Genomic DNA, 24,236 nt, shown 5'->3' with positions numbered 1-24,236 from the left:
CCCATTTCCATCAATCACTGCATCCCATTTCCCAGTCACTGCATCCCATTGTCCTCAGTCACTGCATCCTATTACCCTCAGTCACTGCATCCCATTTCACTCAGTCACTGCATCCCATGAACCTCAGTCGCAGGATCCCATTTCACACAGACACTGCATCCCATTTCCGTCAGTCACTGCATCCCATTGCCCTCAGTCACTTCATACCATTTCCCTCAGTCACTTAATACCATTTCACTCAGTCAATGTATCTCTTTTCACTCAGTCACTGCATCCCATTTCCATCAGTCACTGCATCCCATTTCCATCAGTCACTGCATCCCATTTCACTCAGTCACTGCACCTCAAGCCCCCTCGGGCACTGCATCCCTATTAACTCAGTCACTCCTTCCCAGTACCTCAGTCACTGCATCCCATGTCCCACAGTAACTGCATCACATTTCTATCTGGCACTGCAGCGCATGTCACTCTGTCAGTGCATCCAATTTCCATCAGTCACTGCATCTCATTTCACTCATTAACTGCATCCCATTTCACTCAGACACTGCATCCCATTTCACTCAGACACTGCATCCCATCTCACTCAGTCACTTCATCCCATTTCCGTAAGTCACTGCATCCCATTTCACTCAGTCACTGCATCCCATTTCACTCAGTCACTGCATCACATTTCACTCAGTCACTGCAGCTCCTTCAACACAGTCACAGCATCCCATTTCCATCAGTCACTGGTTCCCATATCTCACAGACACTGCATTCAATTTCCAACACTCACTGTATCCCATTTCCCATGGACTCAGCGTCTCCTTTCCCACAGTCTCTGCATCTCATTTCAATCAGTGATTGCATCCTACTTCCCAAAAATACTGCATCCCATTTCGCTCAGTCACTGCATCTCATTTCACTCGGTCACTGCATCCCATTTCCCTCAGTCACTGCATCCCATTTCCCACATTCACGGCATCGCCTTTCCCTCAGTCAATGCGTCACATTCCAGTGAGTCACTGCATCCCATTCCACAATGTCACAGCATCCCATTTCACTCAGTGACTGCAACCCATTACCCTCAGTCACTGCATCCCATTTCCATCAGTCACTGCGTCCCATTCATCTCAGTCACTGAATCCCATTTCCATCAGTCACTGCATCCCATTTATCTCAGTCACTGAATCCCATTTCCATCAGTCACTGCATCCCATTCCCCACAGTCACTGAATCCCATTTCCCTCATTCACTGCATCCCATTTCCCTCATTCACTGCATCCCATTTCCATCAGTCACTGCATCCCATTTATCGCAGTCACTGCATCCCATTCCGCACTGTCACTGCATCCCATTCCCCACAGTCACTGCATCCCATTCCCCACAGACACAGCATCCCATTCACTTGAGTCGCTGCATCCCATTTCAAACAGACACTGCACCTCCTTTCCCTCAGTCACTGCATCCCTATTCACACAGTCACTGCATCCCAGTTCACACAGCCACTGCATCCCATTTCACACAGCCACTGCATCCCATTTCACACAGACAATGCATCCCATTTCACACAGCCACTGCATCCCATTTCACTCAATGCTTCACTTTACACTCAGTCAGGGCATCCCATTTCCATCTGTCACTGCGTCCCATTTCCTCAGTCACTGCATCTCCTTTCCACAGTCACGGCAATCCAATTTCACTCAGTCACTGCATCCCATTGCCCACAGTCACTGCATCCCATTGCCTCAGTCACTGCATCCCATTGTCCTCATTCACTGCATCCCATTGTCCTCAGTCACTGCATCCCATTTCACTCAGTCACTGCATCCCATTATCCTCAGTCACTGCATCCCATTACCCTCAGTCACTGCATCCCATTACCCTCAGTCACTGCATCCCATTACCTTCAGTCGCAGGATCCCATTTCCAACAGACACTGCATCCCATTTCCGTCAGTCACTGCATTCCATTTCCGTCAGTCACTGCATTCCATTTCCATCAGTCACTGCATCCCATTTCCCTCAGTCACTGCATCCCATTTCCCTCAGTCACTGCATCCCATTTCCTCAGTCACTGCATCTCCTTTCCACAGTCACGGCAATCCCATTTCACTCAGTCACTGCATCCCATTTCACTCAGTCACTGCATCCCATTTCACAGAGTCACTGCATCTCCTTTCCATCAGTCACTGCGTCCCATTTCACTTCGTCACTGCGTCCCATTTCCATCAATCACTGCATCCCATTTCCCAGTCACTGCATCCCATTGTCCTCAGTCACTGCATCCTATTACCCTCAGTCACTGCATCCGACTTCACTCAGTCACTGCATCCCACTTCACTAAGTCACTGCATTCCACTTCACTCAGTCACTGCATCCCATTTCCGTCAGTCACTGCATCCCATTTCACTCAGTCAATGTATCTCTTTTCTCTCAGTCACTGCATCCCATTTCCATCAGTCACTGCATCCCATTTCACTCAGTCACTGCACCCCAAGCCCCCTCGGGCACTGCATCCCTATTAACTCAGTCACTCCTTCCCAGTACCTCAGTCACTGCATCCCATGTCCCACAGTAACTGCATCACATTTCTATCTGGCACTGCAGCGCATGTCACTCTGTCAGTGCATCCAATTTCCATCAGTCACTGCATCTCATTTCACTCATTCACTGCATCCCATTTCACTCAGACACTGCATCCCATTTCACTCAGACAGTGCATCCCATCTCACTCAGTCACTTCATCCCATTTCCGTAAGTCACAAGATCCGATGTCCCTCAGTCACTGCATCCCATTTCACTCAGTCAGTGCGTCGCTTTTCGGTCAGGCACTGTATCCCACTTCCCTCAGTCACTGCAACCCAAGCCCGCTCGGGCATTGATTCCCTATTAACTCAGTCACTCCTTCCCAGTCCCTCTGTCACTGCATCCCATGTCCCTTGGTCACTGCATCGCATGTCCCTCAGTCACTGCATCGCATGTCCCTCAGTCACTGCATCGCATGTCCCTCAGTCATTGCATCCCATGTCCCTCAGTCACTGCATCCCATGTCCCTCAGTCACTGCATCCCATGTCCCTCAGTCACTGCATCCCATGTCCCTCAGTCACTGCATCTCATTTCGCTCAGTCACTGCATCCCATTCCACTCAGCCACTGCATCACAGTGACTGAATCACAGTTCACTCAGTGACTGAATCACAGTTCACTCAGTCACTGCATCCCATTGTCCTCAGTCACTGCATCCCATTTCCATCAGTCACTGCATCCCATTTCCCACAGTCACTGCATCGCCGTTCCTCAATCACTGCATGCCATTTCACTCAGTCTCTGCATCCCATTTCACCTCAGTCACTGCATCCCATTACCATCAGTCACTACATCCCATTACCATCAGTCACTACATCCCATTACCATCAGTCACTACATCCCATTACCCTCAGTCACTGCATCCCAGTACGCTCAGTCACAGCATCCCATTTCCCTCAGACACTGCATCCCATTTCCCTCAGACACTGCATCTGATTTCCATCAGTCAGTGCATCCCATTTCCCTCAGTCATTGCATCCAATTTCCCACATTCACTGCATCTCCTCTCCCTCATTCACTGCATCCCATTAACCACAGTCACTGCATCGCGTTACCCTCAGTCACTGCATCACATAACCCTCAGTCAGAGCATCCCATTTCCCACATTCACTGCATCTCCTTTCCCTCAGTCAATGCGTCAAATTCCACTGAGTCACTGCATCCCATTCCACAGTGTCACAGCATCCCATTTCACTCAGTGACTGCAACCCATTACCCTAGTCACTGCATCCCATTTCCATCAGTCACTGCGTCCTATTCATCTCAGTCACTGAATCCCATTTCCCTCATTCACTGCATCCCATTTCCATCAGTCACTGCATCCCATTTATCTCAGTCACTGAATCCCATTACCCTCAGTCACTGCATCCCATTACCTTCAGTCGCAGGATCCCATTTCCAACAGACACTGCATTCCATTTCCGTCAGTGACTGCTTCCCATTTCCATCAGTCACTGCTTACCATTTCCGTCAGTCACTGCATCCCAGTTCACTCAGTCTCGGCATCTCATTTCCCTCAGTCACTGCATCCCATTTCCCTCAGTCACTGCATCCTATTCCCCACAGTCACTGAATCCCATTAGCCTCAGTCACTGCATCCCATTACCTTCAGTCGCAGCATCCCATTTCCAACAGACACTGCATTCCATTTCCGTCAGTCACTGCATCCCATTTCCCTCAGTCACTGCATACCATTTTCATCAGTCACTGCATCCCAGTTCACTCAGTCTCGGCATCTCATTTCCCTCAGTCACTGCATCCCATTTCCCTCAGTCACTGCAACCCATTTCCCTCAGTCACTGCATCCCATTTCCCTCAGTCACTGCATCCCATTTCCCTCAGTCACTGCATCTCATTTCACTCAGTCACTGCATCCCATTTCACAGAGTCACTGCATCTCCTTTCCATCAGTCACTGCGTCCCATTTCACTTAGTCACTGCGTCCCATTTCCATCAATCACTGCATCCCATTTCCAAGTCACTGCATCCCATTACCATCAGTCACTACATCCCATTTCCCTCAGACACTGCATCCCATTCCCATCAGTCACTGCATCCCATTTCCATCAGTCACTGCATCCCATTTCCATCAGTCACTGCATCCCATTTCACTCAGTCACTGCAACCCATTTGACACAGTCACTGCAGCCCACTTCACGCAGTCACTGCATCCCATTTAAGAGTCACTGCATCCCAAAACCATCAGTCACTGCATCCCATTTCCATCAGTCACTGCATTCCATCTCCCACAGTCACTGCATCCCATTCGCCACAGTCACCGCATCCCATTTCCCAAATACACGGAATCACCTTTCCCTCAGTCACTGCCTCCCATTACCCTCAGTCACAGCATCCCATTTCACTCAGTCACAGCATCCCATCTCCATGAGTCACTGCATCCCAGTTCACACATTCACTTCAGCTCATTTCACTCAGACACTGCAACCCATTTCCCACAGTCACTGCAACCCATTTCCCACAGTCACTGGATCCCATTTCCCTCAGTCACTGCATCCCATTAGACATAGTCATAGCATCCCAGTTTACTCAGTCACTGCAACCCAGTTCAATCAGTCTCGGCATCCCATTCCCCTCAGTCACTGCATTCCATTACCCTCAGACACAGCATGCCATTTCCCACAGTCACTGCATCTCCTTTCAATCAGTCAACGCATCCCATTTCCATCAGTCAACGCATCCCATTTCCATCAGTCACTGTATCCCATTTCCCTCAGTCACTACAACCCATTTCCCGCAGTCACTACAACCCATTTCCCGCAGTCACTGCATCCTATTTCACTCAGTCACTGCATCTAATTACCCTCAGTCACTGCATCCCATTACCCTCAGTCACTGCATCCCAGTTCACACAGTCACTGCATCCAATTTCACTGAGTCACTGAATCCCATTTCACTGAGTCACTGAATCGCATTTGTTGTTCTCACTTGAATGCAATGGTCATGAATCTCCTCCAATGGCTGGTCATGTATTTCCAATGCAAAATTTTACCAAGTTTTGATTTTCAATTTTGATTACATGTGTTTCCTCTATTCTATAAGATGCTGCAATAAACTCAAATTTGACGAATCATAATTCAACCACCATTACGAACAGAGTTAATTTCATCAAACAGATCCAATTAGAATTGTCATATTCCCAAATCCTGATTCAAGTTTTTCTAATTATGGGCCACGTGGTTAAGAAAAAAGACACTGAGAATCAGAGAGATGTACAGTCGGGAAACAGATCCTTTGGCCCAATTTGTCTATGTTGACCAGATATCCTAAATTAATTTAGTCCCATTTGCCAGCATTTGGCCCATATTCCTCTCAACCCATCCTATTCATATACCCATCCACATGCCTTTTAAACGTACAAGCCTCCACCACTTCCTCTGGCAGCTCACTCCATACATGCACCACTATGAAAAAAATCCGGTCCATTTTAAATCTTCCCTCTCTCATTTTTAACCTATTCCCTCCAGTTTTGGATTCCAGCAACCCGGGGGAAAGATCTTGGCTGTTCGCTCGATCCATGTCCCTCGTAATTGTAGAAACTTCTATATGGTCAGCCCTGAACTCCAAAGTTCCAAGAAATAGCTGCCTGTTCAAGCCCACGGTATACCTCCAACCTCCGATGCTCATAACATCCTTGTAGATCTTCTCTGAACCCTTTCAAGTTTACAACATACAACAACACAGCGCAGAACAGGCCCTTCGGCCCTCAATGTTGCACCGACATCCTTCCTCTCGCAAGGAGACCAAAATCGATTGCAGTATTCCAAAAGCAGCCGAACCAACATCCTATATGGCTGCTAAGTGATCTCCCAACTCCTATACTCAATGCACTGACCGATAAAGGCGAGCACACCAAATGTCTCCTTCATATCCTTTCTACCGGTGGCTGTACTTTGATGCAACTACGAAACTGCACTCCAGTGTCTCTTTATTAAGCAACACTCCCCACAACCTTGAGTGTAAACGTGCTGCCCTGATTTGCCTTTCCAAAATGTAGCACCTCACATTTGTCTAACCTCAACACCATCTGCCATTCCTCAGTTTATTGGCCCTTGTCAATGTCCCATTGTATTCTGAGGTGACCTTCTTGGCTGGCTACTACACCTTCAATCATTGGGAAACTTACTCACCACACCTTCTATTTTCATGTCCAAATCATTGCATCACTTCAACTCCCCCTCCCACTCCCTGAATGACATGTCCATCCTGGGCCTCTTCCAGTGTCACAACCAAACCACCCAGAAACTGGAGGAGCAGCACCTCATATTCTGCCTCGGGAGCTTCCAACTCAATAGCCTCAATGTGGACTTGGCCACCCTCAAAATCTCCCCACCCGCCAGCCTCATCCCAAGACTAGTTCCACCCCTCATCCCCGCCTCCATGACCTGTCCGCCTTCTCTCCCACCTATCCACTCCTCCCACCTCACTGACCAACTCCCACCACTGCTTGGAATTATTATTCTTTTCACACTTCATCAGCTCGATGTTATTTCTAAAATCTATTTTCCAATTTTGGAAAAAGTGAGATAAAGAGAAGTAAAAGAAGTTACATTCTTACCACTCGGGAAATCTCTGAATATTCTTCTGTTGAAAGGCCGCCAAGGAACGATGCAATTTTTTTGTCACAAACGCTGTGAGGGAGACATCTTTTTCGGTTCCACTAACTCCACCCTAAGGAAGACAAACCCCTCTAGTGACTTAAAGCATACTCTATTGTTGCCCAAGGTGGAGAGCTGGATGAACACAGCAGGTCAAGCAGCATCAGAGAAGCAAGAAAGCTGATGTTTCGGGACGAGACCCGACTTCAGAAAATTGGCGCTGGAGAATCTGAGATAACAAGGTGTAGAGCCGAATGATACTGCTTGGCCTGCTGTGTTCATCCAGCTTTACACCTTCTTATCTCAGATTCTCCAGCATCTGCAGTTCCTACTACCTCTATTGTTGCCCTTTCACTTTACTGAACTAATATGAGCCAGTAGTTTTGTTTAGGCTCGTGTAATCTTACGGTTATTGGCCTGTACAAAATCATGAATTAATTTTGATCGACTGACGGGAGGAGAGATGAATCTTATAGAAATTTTTGTTTTCTACCAATTTGCAGAGGGCATCGTGGGCGATTGGAGGACAGTGTTATTATCCTCCAGGTCTGCGGACTGCATCGCTACCAACTTGCCCATTTGCATATACATACAATATTCATTATGTACCAATGAAACATAATAAACCAATACTACGAACTAAAAACAACGCTCACATATCAATGGAAATTTAAATATTTATCATAGAGTTTGAAGGATTGAATTCAATGATACAAAGCAAAAACCAGTGAAGATGAGTGCCGTTGGTCAGCACTTTTCCCACGAAGTGGAGGTTGGCAGTTTGAGGCCACCCAGGAACAAGCAAGCTCTGTCTAACTCCAAGGGCAGCACGGTGGCTCAGTGGTTAGCACTGCTGACTCACAGCGCCAGGGACCCAGGTTCGATCCCACCGTTGGACGATTTTCTGTGCGGAGTTTGTACATTCTGCCCATGCCTGCATGGGTTCCTGCTGGGTGCTCTGGTTGCCTCCCACAGTCCAAAGATGTGCAGGCTCAGTGTATGGGCCATGCCAAACTTGCCCATTGTGTTTAGGGATGTGTAGATTAGGTGTGTTAGTCATGGGAAATGTAGGGTTACTGAGGAAAGGGTCGGGGGATGAGTCAGGGTGAGACGCTCTTTGGAGGGTGGCCGTGGACTTCTTGGGTCAAAAGGGGCTTGTTTCCACACCGTAGGGATTCTATGATATGGAAGTATCTTTTGAAGTGGACATTCGTGGGTATGCTATAACAGAGACCTTGAAATACTGCACAACAAATATTTGGAACTAGACTGTCAATTCAGACAGAGCATCAAAAAAGGTCATGGAAGTTGTCACCGATATAAAGCAGGATTGATGAAAATCCAGCAGGAAATGGTGTCAAAAGGCACTGTATCTTTTATTCATCTCCAGTTATTTTGTCCAAGGCACTGGATGCTGGCAGGATTGAAACATTTAAGAAATGCTTCACAAATCACATATAAGGACCTGCACATCTTTGAACAATGGGAGGAAACTGCAGCACCTGGCGGAAGCCCCTCGCAGACGCGGGGAGGACGTGTCAATTCCACACAGATAGTTACCCAAGACTGGAATCTCAATTGGCTCCCCAGTGCATGAGCAGCTCTAACCACTGAGCAACTACCTTGCCCAGAAGGGGTTTTATAAGCGCATACATTATTTCCATTAAGACAGATCCAATCCTCTTTGTCCAATCAAAATAACATATTGTAGATATCATGACAACAATCATAAATGATTTTGAACAAGTAAATCAAAAAACTTGAAATAGTTTCCAAGCCTAAATACTAGATATGTTGCAGTTAAGATGAAAAGTGCAACAACAAAAAGGCCATATTTTATGTGACGATCAGTAACACTTGAAAACTTGCAACAATTTGTCGCCAGCAGTGCTCTGAAGTCGCTTGATGGTGCACTCCTTCATACACTGGAATGAAACTCCAAAGATCACAAATTCTCTTTCAATACCGTGTTGTAACAGTGACTGCATCAACCTGTGTTTATGCGCCTGACTGGAAACCCACACAACATGCATAAACAAAAAAATAATCTAAGGTGATAGGAGAAAAAAATGTATGTATGCAACGTCTTTGAAAAGCAATTCTTTGTAGCGGCTGCAAGCCCATAAGGAATCTCGTTTCGCAGATTATATTCATTTGCACTGCAGGTCATGCCAGTCAGAATCAGTTTTCGTTTCATGACAGATAACTAAAATGTCCAGTACAATGAACTTTGGTTGATCAGAAGATTTTAAGTAAGGACTATGTCTTGTGTGAGCTGACGGCATTACGGGATGGAGAAGGTACATGCACTGCTGGCATCTTGACACCATTGAATGAGCAAGCGTGGACGCAAAGGTTGTAACAGGTAACAATTGTACAGGCAATATCTTTTGAGCTCCTTCCGAGCAGGCCTGTAATACTCTAAAGCTGTGCTAGACCCTCACTTCCTCCACCTTACGTACGCTGCCTTTTCTTTTTGACAAGAAGCACCTCTGTACCCGTCATCCAAGGCTCCTTAATCTTACCCCTTCTTACCTGTCTCAGAGGAACAAATTTATACATCACTCGCAACAACTGCTCCTTGAACAGCCTCCACATGTCTGCTGCGCCCTTTCTGTGGAACAATTGCTCCCATTCTGTACTTACTCCTGTCTGATAGCATCATAGTTTCCTTGACCCCAGTGAAATATCTTCCCCTGGTAACTGCTCCTTTCCCTTTCCATGGCTATGGTAAATGGGAGGCTCTTGCGGTCACTGTCGCCAAAGTGTTCTCCCACCACGAGATCTGACACCTGTCCTGGCTCATCGCCGAGCACCAAATCCAAAATGGCCTCCCGCCTCGTCGGCCTGTCCACATACTGAGTCAGGAAACCCTCCTGAACACACCTGACAAAAACGGCTCCATCCAAACCATCTGCACTGAGGAGGTTTCAATCTATATTGGGAAAGTTGAAGTCACCCTGAACAACAACCCTGCTACGTTTGCACTTTTCAACAATCTGCCGGCCAATGAGTTCTTCGATCTCCCAACTGCTATTTGGGGTCTGTAGAAAACCCGCAGTGAGGTGACTGCTGCCTTGCTGTTCCGAACTTCGACCCACACTGACTCAGTCGACAAACCTTCCTTGGCAACCTCAGCCCATACAACCGCAGTAGACGAGTCCTCAAAGGTTCTTTCAGCCGCCGTTATACTGTCCTTGACCAACAAAGCCACACCTCCCCCTCTTTTACCACCTTCCCAGACCTGAATGAAAGATCTAAACCCGAGAACATGCAACATCCATTCCTGACCCTGCTCTATCCATGCCTCCGAAATGGCCACAACATCGAAGTCCCAGGTACCTATCCAAGCTGCAAGCTCACCTACATTATTCCGGATACTCCCGGCATTAAAGTCGTCACACTTCAATCCAGCTTGCTGTCTGCCAGCACACTTCTGTGACAGTGAGGTCCTGACCATGTCCTCCCTATGCTCATCCTCCTGTGTACTAGGACTACACCTCAGTTTCCCATCCCCCTTCTGAGCTCGTTTAAATCCAACCGAATGGCACTAGCCAATTTCCCACCCAGGATATTCGTGACATCACAGACCCTGGCACCTGGTAGGCAACACACCAATCGTGAGTCTCTTTCGTTCCCGGCAAATCTTCTATCAGTCCCTCTAACTATTCAGTCCCCAATGACTATCACTCTCTTCCTATCCCCGCTTCCGTTCTGTGCAAGAGGGACAGACTCTGTGCCAGAGACCTGCACCCTACTGCATACCCCTGCTAAGTCATCCCCCGGAACAGTATCCAAAATGGTATAGTTGTTTTTCAGGGGAGCTACTGCAGGGGATTTCAGAGGAACGACCACAGGGGAAGGTTAGTCAAGCTACACCGGGTAAACGTGCATTTTTGGCTGAAGAAACATGTGTTTCAATGTGAGCTAATGGAAGAAGCCATGGAGTCAAAGCTAAACATTTCGACAAGAAGACAACCATTCTTAAAAGCAGCATACAGCGTGAAAAAGAAATGAGCTGCTTTAATATCCACTTAAAATTTATGTGGAATATCAGATGGAATTTTCTTATTGACTCCATTGTGCAATCATGTCGAGCTAAAAATGTTAACTGCATTAATTAATACTAACCAGAAACGGACTTTGTAGTAAATGGTTTGACGATTTTCTGTATCTGGAACATCCCTTTTTCTTCTCGAACGAAGATCGTACCAACCTATGGTACCAAACGGTGAGTCAAACGGATGGGACACATAATCTTTAAATTCCTCATCAAAACAGTCTAATCGTATGGTTCTGTGCAATAAAAGAGAAAGAATAAACATGTTTCCCACAATTTTGCTGATGTTTACGAACAGAATGTTCAAATTCAAAAAGTTTGGGCTGGCATGTCTGCTTCCTCCAGCCTGTTTAAACTGTTCCATTCAATGTGAAATTTGTTATAAGTTTTAGCACTCAGGTCTATGTGATCTGCGCCACCACCTTCTCTTAGTCATACATGTTTTCCAAATCTTCCTAATACATTCCTTGAAGTGTTCAATGAGATTTTGATTTTAAATCTTATCGTCATATTCTTTTGATTCTCAAGCATCAATGAATCTGATGTTGCCGCCATTCCATGCAGTGCACAGCACGTCAAACAGGAGTCTTACTCTTGCCATGGGCACTGAGGTAGTATGGGGTCACAACTGTCTCATAGTTCAGAATGAAATTCTACATACAGGGCTATGAAGAGTCATGCAGTTAATTTTATTTGACATGCTATTTCTTTTCTTCACAAATATGCTGGATTTAAAGTGATCTTCACCCTCATTTAAAATGAATTCAATATCCAACCATCTGTAAAACTAGCATATCCAAATTTTAATTTGAGTTCAGTGTTACACAAAGAAATGACTTTTTAAAAAATTATGTTCGAGTCAACATTAACATTTCATTCCCTGACAGCGGGTGAACTTACTTTTAAACTCCCATTTTCCTTCGGTATTAATGGAGAGATGAGCCTTTTTGCAAGCACCGAAAGGCTGCACCAGTTTATGCTAAAACTTACGGAACTGTAAGTTTCACAAATGTGTTCCTATTAAACACTAATTCCGATTGAAGCAGTATGAGCTAAATTCATTCAACTGGACAGCAAAAACGGTCAAGATTTTAAAAGCAAGCAACTATTTTGAAGTCACTCTTCGAACTAAATTCCATCTTGGTGTGTGAGAGTCCATAGGTTCCTCACTCTCAACGAACCATTCAACTGTCATGCAATTACTGAAACACACAGACAAAAAACATCAATGTTAACAGTCACTAAGATTTTGAGAGTGATTTGGAATTCGTACTCAATACCCCCTGGGGAAAATCTGTTCCAATCTGGATAGTACTCACTTATTACCATCCCACCTACCTTCTCCAGCACCACCTCCCCCTCCACACTCCTTGTTTCTGAGCTCCCTTCCACCCTCCATTTCTCAGGAAGGGTCCTGACCCAAAACCTCAACTTTCTTGAGCCTCTGATGCTGCCTGCCCTGCTGTGTTCCTCCAGCTCCACAATGTGTTATCTCAGACACCAACATTGGCAGTTCTTACTATCTGGATAACTCATTCTCACCTTGTCACAAGTGATTTATACTCATTATCTTTTCAGATGACGCATGTACATGTATATACATAAATATACATATTGCACTTTTATGCCTGAACCACTAACCTAGAGGATATTTTAAAAGAGTCTCTTCATAGCTGCATGAAAGAGAAATCATCAAGGTCATAACTTTCATTTTAGGAGTAACTCGAACATTCAAAGTACTCACAGTCAGTGTCCCATTTCCTTGACCAGTCAATTTGATGTGAATCTTTCTTCCAAGTGGAAACTATAACAGCAATTATATTTGAGAATCAAACTCTTCATTGCATCACCAATATTTCCTTGTCTGTTTGAAGCATAAGATAATGAAATAATCATGGACAGATTGGCCAACAGTGTAATTTAATGTGTGTTATGGCAACTGAAAATCACAACCATTGAAGTGATCTTTAAAAAGCTGTTGTTATACAACAGAGCACTTTTTGAGATGCAGTGATGAACATACTTCCTGAGATGCAAATAATATATGCCAAATTAATTCCAAAGAATACCTTTACAATTAAAAAGAAGCTAAAAATCTCTTTACATTGCGAAGCTTGTCAGATTGCTATTAGTCAATGGAAATTGTTCAGAACAATTATTTATTCCCAGATGAAAAGGAAGTGTATACATTTCATGACAACAAAATGTGAGGCTGGATGAACACAGCAGGCCAAGCAGCATCTCAGGAGCACTTTTGTCCTCCTGAGATGCTGCTTGGCCTGCTGTGTTCATCCAGCCTCACATTTTGTTGTCTTGGATTCTCCAGCATCTGCAGTTCCCATTATCTCGTATACATTTCATTTTCACATCTTATCCAAGAGAGAAAAAAAAACACCTTCATGAATGCATTGTCAAACAAGAAGACTCACAAAAAAAGCCATTTGGCCCATTGAATATTCCTCCATCATTCGGTGAGATCATGGTTGATCTCATTACATTTATCATGACACAGCATTTACACCAAACCCTCCTTATAGCTAATACATTCCGATCCAAGTAACATCCCGGTAAATCTCTGTTTCTGGGCCATGCCTTGTCTTTCTAAATATTTTTTCTGTCATCTACAAATTTAGCCACAGCACATGCACCTCTTTCCTCCAAGTCATTAATAAACAAGCACAAGAGCTGTGGTTCCTTCAGCGCGACCTCATTTCTTACGGACAAGCCAACCCTGGCATCTCTGTCCATTTGTATCGGAGATAATGGGAACTGCAGATGTTTCAGAATCCAAGATAACAAAGTGTGGATCAGGATGAACACACAGAAGTAGAAGGGTCTCGGCACAAAACGTCAGCTTTTACGCTCCTGAGATGCTGCTTGGCCTGCTGTGCTCATCCAGCTCCACACTTTCTTATCTCTGCCCATTTGCCTGTTCTTTCTATCGGACATGAATCATGGGCTATTTCATTCCCAACACTTATCCCCGAACAACCACCTCTCTGTGATACCCAGAGTGATGTATCTGTCAATTTCAATCTGCACCACAAACTCATTCACTTTGTTTCATACACTCCCTGCAATTCAATACAAGATCTTCAGTCTGGCATTTACAGCCACCCTTCTTATCTGCTGCAGCTGAAGTGAGACTCATGGCCATTTCCAAACTTTTTGTCCTATTACTTGCTCTGGAAACTTTGCTGAGCACTTACCAGCTTCTAACTTTTTCCACAATTTTCCATGCAACTGAGCTCACCCACTCCACACTTTTTATTTTAACGCCCTAGCCCCAGACCTAGCTCTGTATTTTGCGAGGATACTTGTCCCAATATGATTCTCGTCGAGCCTATAACACCAGAACGACTCCCTCCTTCCCCGTACCGATGCCAATGTCCCATGAATTCAAACACATTTCTGCCATGCCACCATTTGAACAATGTACATCTATAATTATGTTCACACCGTGCCAAATTGCTCAGATAATAATCCAGAGATTATTACCATTCTGGTTCTGCTTTCTCACCTCAGCACCTCGGTGCTCATAATCCCTCAGGAGAACCTCTTTCCTCTTTCTTCCATATCAATGGTACCTGTGTGGACCACAAAAGCTGGATTTCTACTCCTCCCACTTCAAGTTCCTTTGTAGCCGAGATGGAATATCCTGAACCTGGGCACCAGGCAGGCAACACTACTTTCGAGACTCTCGATCCTGGTCACAACGAACAGTGTTCATTCCCCTAACTATACTACCTCTGATTATAACTACATTTCACTTTTTATCCCCTCCTGAATGTCCCACCTGTCCCACAGTGCTACAGTCAGTTTACTCATCTTCCCTATACCCTGCACTCTCATCCACACACGAAGAAAGAATCTCAAACCTGTTCGATAAGATCAAAGGCCAAGGTTCCTTCTGCACTACATCCTGGATCCTTCCACCTGCCCTGTTCTTTGTCATTGGCCACTGACCGAATTTCAGCTAGTTAATCTAAGGTGTGTGACTGCCTCCTGAAGCACAGCATTCCCTGGTAACTCTGCCCCACATGATTTGTTGATTGGTGAAAACTGAGATTCCAGTTCATCAAACGTAAGCTGGAGTCTGGGGCCTGACCACTCGCCCGTCATGTAGGTACAAATCATCATCTGGCCTGGCATCTCCATTTCAATTACTTCGATCTTAATTTGATTTGAAAACATTCTGGTCTTTTAGTTTGTAGCCTGTAAATATTTCTCCGATTTACTTTCAATCTGAAAGCTACCGATAATAGATTCTTAAACCAGTAGCGATCACCAACCAATGAACCTGGTTCACCCTCTCGGTCCCTGATTCTGGCTTCAATTCACCCTGTCTCAAAAAAAAAATGCTTATGAACTATAAGGCAAAAAAAGCAAGCAAATGGCACCTCTTACCCTCTGCACTGACTTACCGCATTGCCACCAAGTTCCCCAAAATATATATTCACTTGGTGCATTTCACTCGAGATGTGATCTCTTCTTCCAGAACATGCAAAGCATACTGATCCATAGCAATATACTACCTTCAAAACCTCAGCTCTCAGCTTATTACTTTTGTGTACATTCTCAATGCTTTCTCCAAGTCCAAACACAACACATTTACTGGTTTTCCTCTGTTAATTCTCCTCCCAAAACTTCCTCCAAAAACCCAAACAAATTAGCCAGACATAATTTCTCTTTCATCAGGCTATGGTGATTCTGTTTGATTAGATTATGATTTTCCAAATGTCCTGCTATTATTTTCTTCATAGTTGATTGCCACACAGTTCCAACAATAGATATTAGACTGGTTCGGTTGTAGTTATCTTCTTTTTGCCTCTCTCCTTTTTAAATAGGGACGTCACATCAGCATTTTTCCAGCCCTCAGATGCTTCTCGAGAATCTGAACCTTTTTGGGAAATTACAGTCAATGCATATACCGACTCTGAAGCTCATTATTTAGAATCTTAGAAAGTCAACCATCACGGCGAAGAGTCCAATCTGCTTTCACTCCATTAGATTGTCTACTGCTACTTCTCTCATGGTAGTGATGGTGTGGTAGTGATGTGTTTAATTCCTCCCTGTATTCTTTCGTAATAACGGGATCCTTGAAGTATCTTCCACTGTAAAGGCTACCCTTTTCTCATTGTCGTTGTTCCTTGATTTAAAAATTAACCTGGCCATCTCAGCCGAGCATATAATTAATGGCATTACCTCTAAAAACTTCTCTGCTAAAGTGTTCAATAGATTGCTACAACCTGAAAGAAGTAATTCTTCCCCTAAATTAATTGGCAACCAATTTGAAAATGTGGCCTCTGGTCGTAAAATCTTTCACAATATTAAGGGAGTGCTGCACTGTCACTGGAGGCCCCAAACCCCACCTCTTCCTCCGGTACATTGATGACTGTATCGGTGCCGCCTCTTGCTCCCCAGAGGAGCTCAAACAGTTCATGCACTTCACCAACACCTTCCACCCCAACCTTCAGTTCTCTTGGCCATCTCCAGCACATCCCTCACCTTCCTGGACTTCTCAGTCTCCATCTCAGGCAACCAGCTTGTAACTGATGTCCATTTCAAGCCCACCGACTCCCACAGCTACCTAGAATACACCTCCTCCCACCCACAATCCTGCAAAAATTCCATCCCCTAATCCCAATTCCTCCGCCTCCGCCGCTTCTGCTCCCACGATAAGACATTCCACTCCCGCACATCCCAGATGTCCAAGTTCTTCAAGGACCGCAACTTGCCCCCAACAGTGATCGAGAACGCCCTTGACCGCATCTCCCATATTTCCCGCAACACATCCCTCACACCCCGCCCCCGCCACAACCGCCCCAAGAGGATCCCCCTCGTTCTCACACACCACCCCACCAACCTCCGGATACAACGCATCATCCTCTGACACTTCCGACATCTACAATCCGACCTCACCACCCAAGACATTTTTCCATCCCCACCCCTGTCTGCTTTCCGGAGAGACCACTCTCTCCGTGACTCCCTTGTTCGCTCCACACTGCCCTCCAACCCCACCACACCCGACACGTTCCCCTGCAACCGCAGGAAATGCTACTCTTGCCCCACACCACCTCCCTCACCCCTATCCCAGGCCCCAAGATGACATTCCACATTAAGCAGAGGTTCATCTGCACATCTGCCAATGTGGTATACTGCATCCACTGTACCCGGTGTGGTTTCCTCAACATTGGGGAAACCAAGCGGAGGCTTGGGGACCGCTTTGCAGAACACCTCCGCTCAGTTCGCAACAAACAACTGCACCTCCCAGTCGCAAACCATTTCCACTCCCCCTCCCATTCTTTAGATGACATGGCCATCATGGGCCTCCTGCAGTGCCACAATGATGCCACCCCAAGGTTGCAGGAACAGCAACTCATATTCCGCCTGGGAACCCTGCACCATAATGGTATCAACGTGGACTTCACCAGTTTCAAAATCTCTCCCACGCATCCCTAAACCAGCCCAATTCGTCCCCTCCCCCCACTGCACCACACAACCAGCCCAGCTCTTCCCCTTCACCCACTGCATCCCAAAACCATTCCAACCTGTCTCTGCCTCCCTAACCTGTTCTTCCTCTCACCCATCCCTTCCTCCCAGCCCTAGCCGCACCCCCATCTACCTACTAACCTCATCCCACCTCCTTGACCTGTCCGTCTTCCCTGGACTGACCTATCCCCTCCCTACCTCCCCACCTATACTCTCTCCACCTATCTTCTTTTCTCTCCATCTTCAGTCCGCCTCCCCCTCTCTCCCTATTTATTCCAGAACCCTCACCCCATCCCCCTCTCTGATGAAGGGTATAGGCCCGAAACGTCAGCTTTTGTGCTCCTGAGATGCTGCTTGGCCTGCTGTGTTCATCCAGCCTCACATTTTGTCATCTTGGATTCTCCAGCATCTGCAGTTCCCATTATCTATGGTGATTCTGTTTGATTAGATTCTGATTTTCCAAATGTCCTGCTATTATTTTCTTCATAGTTGATTGCCACATATTTCCAACAATAGATGTTACGTTGTTTCGGTTGTAGTTATCTTCTTTCTGCCTCTCTCCTTTTTAAATAGGTATGTCACATCGGCAGTTTTCCAGCCCTCAGATGCTTCTCTAGAATCTAAACCTTTTTGGGAAATTACAATCAACGCATACACCGACTCTGAAGCTCATTGTTGAGAATCTTAGAAAGTAAACCATCACGGCAAAGAGTCTAATCTGCTTTCACTCCATTAGATTGTCTCCTGCTACTTCTCTAATGGTAGTGATGGTGTGGTAGTGATGTGTTTAATTCCTCCCTGTATTCTTTAGTAATAAGGGGATCCTTGAAGTATCTCCACTGCAAAGACTACCCTTTTCTCATTATCACTGATAATGGGAAGCTCAGATGCTAGAGAATCCAAGATAACCAAGTGTGAAGCTGGATGAACACAGCAGGCCAAGCAGCATCTCAGGAGCACAAAAGCTGACGTTTCAGGCCTCGACCCTTTTCTCATTATCATTGTTTCTTGATTTAAAAATTAACCTGGCCGTTACAGCCTAGCATATGACTAATGGCATTACCTCAAAAATCTTCTTGGCTAAAGTGTTCAATAGAGTGCTACAACCTGAAAGAAGTAATTCTTCCCTGAATTAATAGGCAACCAATTTGAAAATGTGGCCTCTGGTCGTAAAATCTTTCACAAATGGGAGTAATCTCTCCGGATATACACTATCAAGCCTCTTTAGAATCTTACATGTTGAAAAAATAAGATTTTTTCAATCTTATAAACGCCAATGAACGTAGTCCCAGCCTGCCCAACTTTCCTAAGCATAGCAATCCCCTACGCCATTTCCAAAATCAACCCAGTCAACATGAGGTGCATGGCCTCCGCAGCATTCGCTCTGTGGCCGTACATGACTTGTCAGTTACCATCCTGCTGCTACAACTCTACTTCTATTTACGATGCAGTCCTCTGTCCATCCGAACAAACTACCCTTGAACACATGGGCTCTTTTCATCTGAGACACCTTATGAGCTGTACCTTATCAAATGCTTTGTTGAAATCTCAATGTACTACATCAACTGGTGGTCCTTCATCAGTAATGTTTGTTTCCTTCTCAAAGCACTGTAGCAAGTTTGTCAAGTATTATTTCCCCTTTATAAAAGGATGTTAACTCTGTCGGATGTTATAGCACATTCAGTACCCTGTTATTTCATCTTTCATGGCCGGCATGAACATCTACCCAGCTTGACCTAAATTGGCAATACTGGCATGCTATTTTGTCGAAGCATCTTTGTAATAATGGTGTTATGTTCACAATCTTTCAATCCTCTGAGAATTTTCCACAATCTGAGGATTCTTGGAAGATTATCATCAGTGCCTCCATTGTATCTGTAGCTGCATTGTTCAACATGAGAGGATACAACTCATGATACCCCTTGGATATTTTCTCTACTGATTGGAGTCATGTTTGGAATTCTGTGCAGTGACATTCACTTTTAACAGTTTGCTAAATACTACCAGGAACAGAAATTGTCATCCAGCTGCAACTAAACTAAAGCTTTCAGCACGGAAGGAAGTCTTTCAATTCATTATGAACCTAATAACTCCTGAAAAGGGCAATACAATTTGCCTCAGTCCATAAATGTTCTTCCTCCAACATCCTGAGATGCATCATCTGTATTTCTTCAAATTTACCACAGATTCTGTTTCAATCACCCTTTCAACAATACGCATGACAACAATTCGGCATTCTTAGTCCCCCTGTAGCCTCCGTTGCACACGTGCATTGTTAGATGATTATTTATTTGCGTGCCTGCTTTTTTGCTCAAATGGATAAAGGTAAATTTCTGTTCTTTTGTCATCAGAGCTATTGCCTCCTCACTCTCATCTTCCTTGTTTTATCCAGTGCTGGAATATTTAATTTGTTGACTTATCTGAAATATGTTGTTGAATGGATTGGGTTTTGTAACATTGCATTCCCCATAGACCATCTACCGATACTGTTGCTTGTTCTAACAGTTATTATCTTGCAGAGTGGAAAATGCAGTTTGAAAGCAATGGAACATTATCGATGAAGAAGTTGATGCATAAATTGCTGCGATCTTCCAAACTACAAACTCACCTTCAATTCTTTCTCGGTCAGAGCATTGTGCCGGCGCAAATGAATCGTGTTCTCAATGGGACTTCCAAAACCATGGAATTGAATTTGCATATTGATTTCTTCTTCCCTCTTCAGAAGTGCAAAGTAGTATCGTGATGAAGCTTCCAAGGCGATGATTGTGTCCTTCAATGAACGGAAAAGTGACTCTAAAATTCATGGAAATATTTCACTACTTCTATAGACATGAAAGGCAAACATTCTCCCTGCATATGACCCAGTCTCATTTTATCGTATCTTTCTGATTTTACATGCCACGGGATAATCATTGCAGTGTAACAGAAATGTTAATCATGGAAATTTATCACTGTTTTCATAAATAATGGCAAATTTTCAACATCTTGCAATTGTATGAAGGCTCAGTCTCATCACAACTCGCCTGCTGCACAAAGACATTCTTGCACTGCTTTGAATGTTAGGGCTGAAACAAAACACAATCATTACACAAATGCATCAACACCCCACTTTCAACAGGATCTGATATCCTTGCCAGGCACTGGAGGGGTTGCGGAGACTGGTGAGTGGATAAAGTCGTTCCTCTGTTCAAGCAGGAAAACGGGGACTTTCCAGGAAACTACAGACTGGTGAGTGTCTCATGTCTCAAAGGTATGGGCTAATAAGGGACAGCCAGCATGGCATTATGCGGGGCAGGTTATGTCTTACCAAGTCAGTTGAAGTTTTCAAGGAGGTGACAAGGGTGATCAATTAGGGTAGAACAGTTGATAACATATACATGGATTTTACGAAGGTTTTCAACAAGGTCCCTCATGGTATGCTCATCCAGAAGATTAAGATCCATGAGATCCGTGGTGACTTGGCCTGCCCATATCAGGCAGACGGTAGCGGTGGAAGGCTAACAAAGAGAACACAGTATAGGGCTGGAGGAACACAGCAGGCCAGGCAGCATCAACAATGTCAGCTTTCATGTTCCTCTGATGCTGCCTGACCTGCTGCGTTCCTCCAGCTCCACACTTGGTTATCTCTGATTCCAGCATCTACAGTTCTTGCCGTCTCAGTGGTGGAAAGCTGTTTTTCTGGCTGCAGCTCAGTGACGAGTGGTGTTCCGCATCGATGTGACTTCTGCTGTTTGTGATATATGTAAATGACTTGGTTGCAAATATAGATGGGGGATTACTAAGTTTGCAGATGATATAAGGACCAGTGGACTTGTGGACAGCATGGAAGGTTGTCAAAGGACACAGCAAGATACAGACCAATTGCAAACACGAGCGGAGAAATGGCCGATGGAATTTAATCTGGGCAGGCATGAGGTGTTGCATTTTAGGAGACCAAGTGTTAAGGAAAGGGATACACAGTTAATGGCAGGACCCCAAACAGCAGTGATGTCCAGAGGGATCTTGGGGTCCTAGACCATAACTCCCTGACAGTAGCCACACAAGTAGATAGGGTGGTCAAGAAGGCAAATCGCATGCTTGCCTTTATTCATAGGGGAACTCAGTGCAAGAGTCAGGATGTCACATTGCTGCTTTACAAGACTTTGGTGAGACCACACAGAGTATTGCATTCAATTCTGGCCGCCACATTACACTAAGGACGTGCAGGCTTTGGACAGGGTGCAGAAGAGATTTACCAGCATGCTGACTGGAATAGAGGGTATGAACGAGAGGGAGAAGCTGGAAAAACTCTTCATTTTCTCTGGAGCAGTAGAAGCTGAGGGCAGGCTTGATAGAAGTCTACAAAATTAGGAGATACATAAATACAGCTAACGGTCAGAAAATTTCTCCCCCGGAGTTGAAGTGTCCACTATTAGGGGGCATGCATTTAAGCTGAGAGGGGGGAAGTTCAAAAGAGATGTGAGGGGCAAATATTTCACACTGAGCATGTTAAAAGTGTGGAATACATTGCCCGGGGTGGTAGTGGATGCAGATACGATGAAAGCATTTAAAAGGGACTTTTAGTTAAGTGCACGAATATGCAAGGAATGGAGGACTATGGATCAAGGACAGGCAGAAGGGATTATTTCATTTGTTGTCATGTTTGGCCCAACATGGTGGGCCAAAGGGCACATTCCTGTTGCTGTCGTGTTCCAAGTTTTATGCTCACCTGTGTCATGATTGCAAAAAGTAGGATTGGGAAGAATTTTTGAGAAGCGTTTGTGAACATTATTTCATGTAAGGACAAATGGGATAAGGATTAGGTGACACAGCACAATCAGATCTTGGAGCCCATGATGAATCATAGGGACCTCACAAGCACCAATGATCAGAGGGATCTCAGGATCTTGATGTGCATGCCTGTTGAGCCCCCAATGTAATGGACCAGGTCGTTGAAGTGGTTTGGAAGGCAGATTGGATACTTGTCTTTATTAGACTTAATATTAAGTGGTAGAGTTTCAGAATAGGCAGGGTATGTACAACACTGTTGGGCCGAACCAACATTAAGTCAACAATGAGAAAATACAGTGAGACTTGGACAACAATCTGGCTTGGCCTGATAAAGGATAAGTTACATTTGCACCATACAAGTGCTAAGCAGCAATCAGCTCCAACAAGAGAGAATATGACCATATCAAAAAAATTCCATGTCCTTACCCTCACATCATCGTTACATTTATTTTTTTATAATGTGCAAGTGCAATCCAAGCCATGCAAGGCTACGGGCCAGGTGTTGGAAATGAGGTCAGAACAATTCAGTGCTTGTTCTTGACTGTCACAGAATCTGTCAGCTTATAATGTATTTCTCCTGTATTGTAGACTACTGAGGTGCTTAGCTATCCACTAAACCAAGGTTAACACTGATCTAAAACTAAAGTGGGTCAGTTATATAATCAGCAGTAGCCAGGTCCATAGTGCAAACCACCCTGCTGTGGGACAGAGTAAGGCAAATCCAAGTGAGTGAGTGTGGTTGGAGACTCATTCGTTGGGGGCATAGATTCTGAAGCCACATTTGAGACACCAGGGCTGTGTGTTGCTTCGCCTGGTGCAAGGTCAAGGACATCTCTGATTGGTTGCAACAAATTCTTAAAGGGGAGGGTGAGCAGCCAGAGGCCACGGTGCACGTTGGTACCAATGACATGTGCAGAAAGAGGGAAGACATCCTGCAGACTATGTGCAAGGAGTTAGCAAAGAGGCTGAAAGGCAGGACCGAGAGGGTAATAATTTATGGGTTGCCATGAGTGCCACATCTTAGTGAGCTAAGTCAGAGAAAGACAGGTGAGATGAATGCATGGTTAAGGAGCTGGCACAGGGGGCAGGGTTTCCGGTTCATGGATAATTGGGACCGTTTCTGAGCAAGGGGAGACCTGTCTCAGAGGGATGGGAGGCAAGACGCTGTGAGCGGGTCAGGACAGAGGGGACAAGTCGTTGTGAGCGGGTCACGACGGAGGGGCAAGTTGCTGTGAGCAGGTCAGGGCTCTGGGGGCCAGTCCCTGTGAGAGGGTCAGGGCAGCGGGGGCCAGTCCCTGTGAGCGGGTCGGACTGCAGGGGGCCAGTCCCTGTCAGCGGGTCAGGGCTGCGGGGGCAAGTCCCTGTCAGCGGGACAGGCCTGCGGGGTCAAGTCGCTGTCAGCGGGACAGGGCTGCGGGGGACAAGTCGCTGTGAGCGGGTCAGGGCTGCGACGGCCAGTCCCCGTGCGCGGGTCAGGGCTGCGGGGGCCAGTTCCTGTGAGCGGCTCAGGGCTGCGGGGGCAAGTCCCTGTCAGCGGGACAGGACTGCACGGGGCAAATCGGTGTGAGCGGGTCAGGGCTGCAAGGGTCCAGTCCCTGTGAGCGGGTCAGGACTGCAGGGGGCCAGCCCCTGTGAGCGGGTCAGGACTGCAGGGGGCCAGCCCGTGAGCGGGTCAGGGCTGTGGGGGCGAGCCCCTGTGAGCGGGTCAGGGCTGCGGGGACCAGTCCCTGT

General features: G+C 45.7%; 1 long non-coding RNA gene across 1 annotated transcript in view; it reads right to left on the bottom strand.

Annotated features, from left to right (window-relative positions):
- The window catches only part of LOC132207802 (uncharacterized), a 128,099-nt gene extending 115,050 nt beyond the window's left edge, over nucleotides 1–13,049 (bottom strand). Inside the window, exon 1 of the long non-coding RNA XR_009443841.1 lies at nucleotides 12,988–13,049. This is a non-coding gene — a long non-coding RNA (uncharacterized LOC132207802). The remainder of the gene's footprint in view (nucleotides 1–12,987) is intronic.
- Nucleotides 13,050–24,236: the final 11,187 nt, after the last annotated feature.

Source organism: Stegostoma tigrinum, unplaced genomic scaffold (assembly GCF_030684315.1).
Source record: "Stegostoma tigrinum isolate sSteTig4 unplaced genomic scaffold, sSteTig4.hap1 scaffold_160, whole genome shotgun sequence".
NCBI lineage: Eukaryota > Metazoa > Chordata > Chondrichthyes > Orectolobiformes > Stegostomatidae > Stegostoma > Stegostoma tigrinum.
Note: the sequence above shows the minus strand (reverse complement) of the source record. Positions and strands in the feature narration are given on the sequence as shown.